Source organism: Protopterus annectens, chromosome 4.part0 (genome assembly GCF_019279795.1).
Source record: "Protopterus annectens isolate FY-2018-M chromosome 4.part0, PAN1.0, whole genome shotgun sequence".
Lineage (NCBI taxonomy): Eukaryota > Metazoa > Chordata > Ceratodontiformes > Protopteridae > Protopterus > Protopterus annectens.
The window spans coordinates 345,478,765-345,486,252 of NC_056733.1; the positions used below are offsets into that span (position 1 = coordinate 345,478,765).

General features: G+C 39.5%; 1 non-coding gene across 1 annotated transcript; it reads left to right on the forward strand.

The window, feature by feature from the left end:
• The first annotated feature begins 5,233 nt into the window (after nucleotides 1–5,233).
• Nucleotides 5,234–5,306, forward strand: TRNAT-AGU. The gene has a single exon. It is a non-coding gene; the product is annotated as a tRNA-Thr (tRNA).
• The last annotated feature ends 2,182 nt before the right edge of the window (nucleotides 5,307–7,488 follow it).

Here is a 7,488-nt window from a genome sequence, read left to right on the forward strand (position 1 = left end):
ATTTGTGATTCGCAGCTCATGAATACCAAATAGGCAATCTACCAAAACAATAGCTCCCCTTCATGTAGCTGTTCATGAATCTAGCATGCTGTTTTTACATCTAGCTTTATAGCAGTTGAAAACATCATATTTTATATTTTGCAACAGTGTCATTGGCTCAGCAGATAGTACACTCACCTGTGGTGGTAGAAAATCAGATAGCTATGGCCTCTTTTATCAGCCCAGGTGATTTGATTAGTTTTTCTATTATTGATTCTGCATGCAGCATTAGGTGGTGCTGCACTCCTGAGTTTCCTATCCTTCAGATGAGAAATTAACTGAAGTCCAATCTACAATGACTAGTGGCAGCGCAGGTGAATGTAAAATATGCCATGACACATATCTAAAAGAGTAGTGGTCCTTTGTTTATATACACGCATTTACATATTTACATATTTATATATTTGCATATTCATCATTTAAGACCATCTAAGTTATTCATCTCTCCTTATCAAAAAAGAGACATATCATACAAGGCATATTGTTTCAAAATGTTTTCACCTTTAACACACTCCCAATTTAGTTTGACTCAGACTCTTTCTGCCATAACCATATGATATATTTTGTGTCAGAATGGCCAATACAATCCATTTAGTATTAAATAAGATCTCATTTGTTTTCCCATTTCAGATTGCCCAGATTAACCCGACAAATTAACTATTTTTCAATGTATTTTCTACGTTTGTCAATAAGATCCATAGTTTATGTTCATATTCACATCTTTAATTTTAATACCATCCAACATACCTTCTTTACTAATTAATCACCACAATATCTCAACTCTCTCACATGTCAAAAGAACTTGTTCTGTTGTGCTATCTGTCTACAAAACAGGCTTAATCTTTCTGACATTGTTTTATATCACATGCTTCCTTTCATTTTCAACTTATCTACACCTGTCTTCATTTCCAATTTCTTGTGTCTTAATTTCCACCTCCTATTGCCTCAATAATACTTTTACTCAAGCTCTCCCATTAATTTGCATGATACAATTTCTTTGAAATACTATCATACCATTCTGGTCTATTTTCCAACTATTTTCCACACTCAACTTCCATGCAGTATGTTTTTCTTGATATTTATGTCCCCATTTACAATACTCATTTCTATTTCTTGTTTTTCATTATTTCAGCAAATTTCATGTGTTTAACTTTACAAGTATGAGCAAATTTTCCATCTGTCTTATCTTTTCTACATTTTAAAATCCAATATAAATGGGATGTATCAAACCTGAATCACCATCTGTCTTCCATAAATATAATACACCTCTTTCAACAGAATTTAGCTTAGAACCCTAATAATAAAACTCTGCAAAATGTCCTTCTCTTACTTGACTGGAATCATATATACATAAGATTAATATGATATATTTCCCATTCTGACTAAATTTATTGAATATACCTTCGTCATAAGTGATAACCTAACATTTTGCCATAATATACTTATTTCTTTTATTTTGTCAATGAAATGTTGCAGTTTGTCTTACTATTAATTTCCTTTTATCAAATTTACTTCCTAACAAAGAAAAGTACTATTTGGAAAATAAATTCATTCTATCTTTACTATGTTTCCCCTAACCCTTTATGTCTTCCCTTATTCAGTTCTAAACCTATGTTTCACAATGATTTATTTAAAATAGTCAACACTTCTTTAACCCATAATCTGTTTTTTTGATACAATTACATCATCCCCATATGATAAAAAATGGAATACTAACATTTCCCTGTACCCAATAAGCACATTCTTTCATCTCATACTGTATCTCACATGCCACTATATTCCTAACAAAAAAAAATGATATGCTCCCTCATGTGATCTCCCTGCCTTACTCCCCGTTTCACCAAAATAGTTTAGGTGGCATTCAATAAACTCCATGTAGGTTCTGCACAGAGGGTAAACAGATCATTTTCACATATGTAATACTGCTCATCTCACGGCATCATGCAACATCGAGCCATGAATATTAATGATGTGCAGTGTGGGTAAGCAAGGTTTCGCAGCTGCCTTGCTGTTGCTGGCCACAAAATCTGTACACTGAATGTAAATCATCCCACACAACCTTTTAGTGCAAGAAATGCAGTCAAACACTAAACTAATGGGGATACAAAGGGACAGCAATAGGGACAGATTTACTTAGCGTTAGCAGGCATTTTCTGAAGGATATGAAGTATGAAACAGAAATCTATGGCATTATATATTGTGTTCAATCTTCAGGGATTTCCCAGTAAACCACACATTTTACAAGCCCACAAATATGATGCAAACATCTGGACATTCTGCAAAGGTCTGGACAGTCTCCCTTTTGTGTTTTAATTTCTTTTTCTATTTTCTTTTCTTTTAGGCCAGAGTTTGCATGATGTGCCACTTGGCATAAACATGCTTGGCTGTGCTCACCTGGTTTGTGTGAAGCACAACAGCAGACAAGTTGGAAGAAAGTACCATCCAGGTTATAGACAGGCCAGAGATAGCCACAGATGTAAACTGGATGCATTATTAATAATATTGGCTATCACCCAAACACAGTAAGTGGTGTTGAGCTATGATTAAAAGTGAGGACTTTACAATAACTACTAAGATAGGGCATATGATGTCACTAATCCCATGGTAGCAAGTGTTAAGTGTAGGTGTGGAGTACACATCATTTGGGGTTCTAGTACAGGGTATACAAATTTTGTCTTACTGTTGTGAGATTGCAGATTACAGCAATGAAGTGCAACATGCAGAACTGTTTTCTGAACTTCCTTAGAACTGTAGACATGGGTCATTCAATTAGAACATTTACATATGTTCCTGTATACCTAATAATCTAGAAATTGCATTGTTTGGCACTGTTGATCATCACTTACCGTCCTGCAAACATGGTGTCTGCCAGTGAGCACCCTTGCTTACAGTGTTTGGGAAATGGTAAGAGATGCACAGAGTTTTCAAATCAGCAAATCCAAAATGTGTGCACTCTCAGTAAGCACAAGACATGCACTAGGTGGGAGAACATCAGCTTATAAAATGCAATTGGTGAGAAATGCACATTATACATTGAATTGAGCTATGGCAGGCATATCAGGGGTTGCTGGAGAGGATGTGTTCTTTCGGGTGCAGAGGTGGGGTGTCCAGAAGTCCAAAGTTTTTGCTGGACTCCTAGTTAAGGAGCATGGGCCCTAGTTACTGGAGTGGGACTATTCAGGCTCAGAATACAAATCTGAAGCCTGGGATAGTATTTCCAGGGATTTAACCAGTGCAACAGGTATCCCCCACACTGGTGAGCAATGCAGACATCACTTCTATGACCTCTGGAGGAGGAAGCAAGACACCCTCAACCATTGGATTGGGGAATTTTGTACGGGGACACCCCACAGATGTGTAAGTATCAATTTCAGTGAGTAATTGTAATAGTTAAAAGTTGAATATAATCAAGGCTGGTATTTATAATGGTGTTTTGTTCTGTTTTTTCACAGCTGCTGCAGAGTGAGCCTCAAATGTTAGGTCCCATGCCACACATTTAGTAAAGATTCGAGAAGCATGAGGTTTGTATGCATCAGAACAGTACTGTCTAAACAATAATAATAATAATTTGTGTATTGATTTTGTAGAATTAAAAGTTAAGGACTGCTTAGTTGGTATCTAATGCAGTTATATCAAACTGAGCGTGCATATTCCAACTGTAAAAGAAGCTATGCATGCCTTAGTCTTTAGCACAAACCAATGGTGTCATATTCTCAAATAACATTGAGCATGCATCTCTAAACTGTAAAAGGAAAGTATGCACGCAGTAATCCGTAGGACAAAATAATAGTACAGTATTTGAGAGTAATCATCGGCTGTGGGTTCAAAATCCAAACTTCCCAAATATACAGTACTGTTACGTTTTCATTATTATTGGAATGTAACTTCATACTTTTATACCAGTGGCACAAATGACCGTCTGTAAACTGTAATCAGTATAATTGGAACAAGCATATCTGAAATATATGCACACATCAAGGATTGGTGGCTGCAATCTGTACAATAGCATGTCTCTGTTATGAACTGGGTAGTCTTAAAAGTAAGGAAAAAATGTGTTAGGGGTTTGCAGTGTTAAAAGTAGAGGTAACAGAATACAGTCAAACAATTGTATCAATGCATTGTGTGTCACATATGAAGTTACTAATGTTCTCCCTTTTTTTCTCTCACCCCAATCCTTTTCTCTCTCTCTATCTTTTTTTTTAATTTTTAATTTTTTTTTTCGCACAACATAGTGGAGTAGGCCTGTCCCATGGGATCCACCTGTCCCCACTATGCCATTTACAGAACTGCTGCTCAGCATGTCTGGCGAACAATCTGGTAACACCCCATCTGCTGCCCCTGCACTACTCAGACCCTCGGATTGTTCTGCTCCAGAAGATAGGCCTGTGGCTCCCTCTGGGAGCAATGGTGGAGGCGGTGAGTTTATCAACTGTGATGAACTGCCAGTGATGGTGAATAGGATTGTGCACCGCACTGTGAGCACACACTTATGCTGGATGGAGAGCCTGCTCACACAGCTGAGAATTAACCGATATGTCATCATATGGGTAGCCAACTGGACCACCGACAGAACACATACGGTCAAATTTATGGATTCCACCTCTAGCAGCAGATCGGTTACTAGTGGTGTACCACAAATATTTGTGCTGGGCCCCCTACTGTTTGGAATGTATTTCTCAGATGTCCAGGGGAAAACAGATGGTCCATGGCTTACCATGTTTGCCAATGACTGCAAACTGGATGCAATCACTGAGTCCACCAACAATGTTGATATATTGCAAAAAGGCCTTACACAGACAGAATTTGTTGCCAAAGCCATGGACTTAAAATAAACACTAAATAATATGTTATCATCCCTTATGGCCAAATGGTAGTCCCTGCACATTACAATATTAACAATATCTCCCTTAGATGAAACCCTGTGGTGACAGATTTGGGAACAGAGGTTGATAGCACCCTTAACTGCAATCACCATGTGTCCACAGTGGTAAGGAAGGCCTTCTATGTAGCACATTTCATAAGTAAGGGCATCACATCCAGAGATAAGGATGTTATAATTCCTCTGTACTCATCCCTTATCAGACCACTAATAGAGTATAATGCTCCCTTGTGTATGTACCTCAACAGACACCTGCAGCAGCTGGAGACACCTCAGAGATTTCTCACCAAGACAGTTTAGGGATGCAACACATGTGGCTCTGTAGCGCAGGGGTTAGAGAACTGGTCTAGTAAACCAGGGGTCATGAGTTCAAATCTCATCAGAGCCTGCATTTCCCTTCTTCTTAACCTCAGCACTGAAATAAATAGGACATGCTGGAGGGACAGATTCATAACCCAGAGGATCTCTTCACTCTGGAATAAAATCCCAGTCCAGATTAGGCAGAGTCCCTCATTGACTCTCTTCAAGAGGAATCTTGATGAGTGGATGGGAGATCGTAGGTTTACCCCGGGTATCACTTCTGTGTCACTGTTAGACAGAGGCACAGTATACTAACCTCGAAAAAGGGCATAGCAAAATTAATTTAAAATGGGTGGTGAAAGCCAAACACACCCTGGCTAGGCTTATAAATGCCCTAGGGTAGATAGCCTAGTATGAACCTATGAACCTATGAACCTGCATTGACAGACCAAGGGCCTTGTCACTGTACTGCATATCATATAGGCTGCTGAGAGATGACTTGCGCCTGGCCTACAGAGCAATGTCAGACTCTGGCCTATTCAAAATGTTGCACATCCACAAGTCACATCGGACAACATTCACTCACTCTAAGGATCTTAACCTAGTTTGCAACATTAACAGGATGTGCTGGAGTGATATATATGTCTCCCAGAGACTGCTACTCCTCTGGAAAAAAAAATCCCAATTCACATAAAACAGAGCTCCTCAATGACTCCATTTAAGTGTAACTTAGCCAACTGGATGGGAGATTGTAAAGTTACCCCAGGTGTGACACCCATATCCCTCTTGGATAAGGCAGTCAGAGATGATCATACACTTGCAGTGTACGTATAGAGCATGCAAGGTAGTCAATAAGGGAACAATGGTATAATATGGCTAGGCTTATAAAGGCACTAGGGCTAATAGCCCAGTAACCTCCTATGAAACTAAGGTTACATCTCACTGGGCTCCAGACCAGTGTCTAATCCTGCCTTGGTGGGATGGTTCTATATAAAATAATCTGAAATAGTTGATTACATCAGCATTGTCTGTTGAGTTGAGCATGTGATGGTACATCAGCATTGATTGTTGAGCATATGGTGATAATATTACCCCACATGCTGGTGTAAAAGGATTTCTGTAATGTCAAGTAACATCTCACACACACACAAACACACACACACACACACACACACACACACACACACACACACACACACACACACACACACACACACACACACGCACACACGCACACACACACACACATACACTACTTATTGAAGTACACAGACTATAGAACACAGTACTATACACAAATACCATGGCACAAGTCAGACTTTTACATGTCTGCATGTCACCTTAAAATGGATGATGTCAGGAGCCAATGTGTGAGACAAGAGTTTGGGAGGGTTGCATGAAATGGATGTTTAGGTTTGCACAAGTATCAAAAGAGCAGCAAGCCATGCCATTGGACAAGTAACTGTAGGAAAACAAATCTACCCCCCTGAGTAGACACATGTACACACACACACACACACACACACACACACACACACACACACACACACACACACACACACACACACACACACACACACAAACACACACACAAAGACTCCAGTGAGAACAGAACTCCTACATATCTAAGTGCACAGACTGTAGAATACAGTATGTTATGCAAGTGCAATTTTACAAGTCTGACTTTTATATGACTGCAGGTCAACTTATAGTGGATGATCAGCAGTGCATGTTGGAAAGAAAAAGGTGGATGGCCTGGCTGAAATGGATGTGTAGGCAGGTACAAATATCAAAATACTGTCAATTTATGGGATTGGGGCAGTATATACAGTTGCTCTTCTGGATGGACACACACACATACCCAATTGACTGCAGTGAGAACAGAACCCCTACCTATCTCGGCTACACAGACTATAGAACACAATACTCAACACAAGCACCATGTTACAAGTCTAACTTTTACATGGCTGCAGGTCAACTTATAGTGGATGACATCAGCAGTGCATGATGGAGAGAAGAAGGTGGATGGCCTACCTGAAATGCATGTGTAGGTAGGTGCAAGTATCAAAATACTGTCAATTTATAGGATCGGGGTGGTGACTGCAGGACACAAACTTGCACTTCTGGCTAGACACACACACACACACACACACACACACACACACACACACACACACACACACACACACACACACACACACACACACACACACACACACACACGACTGTAGTGAGAACAGAACCCCTGCCTAAGTATACAGACTACAGAA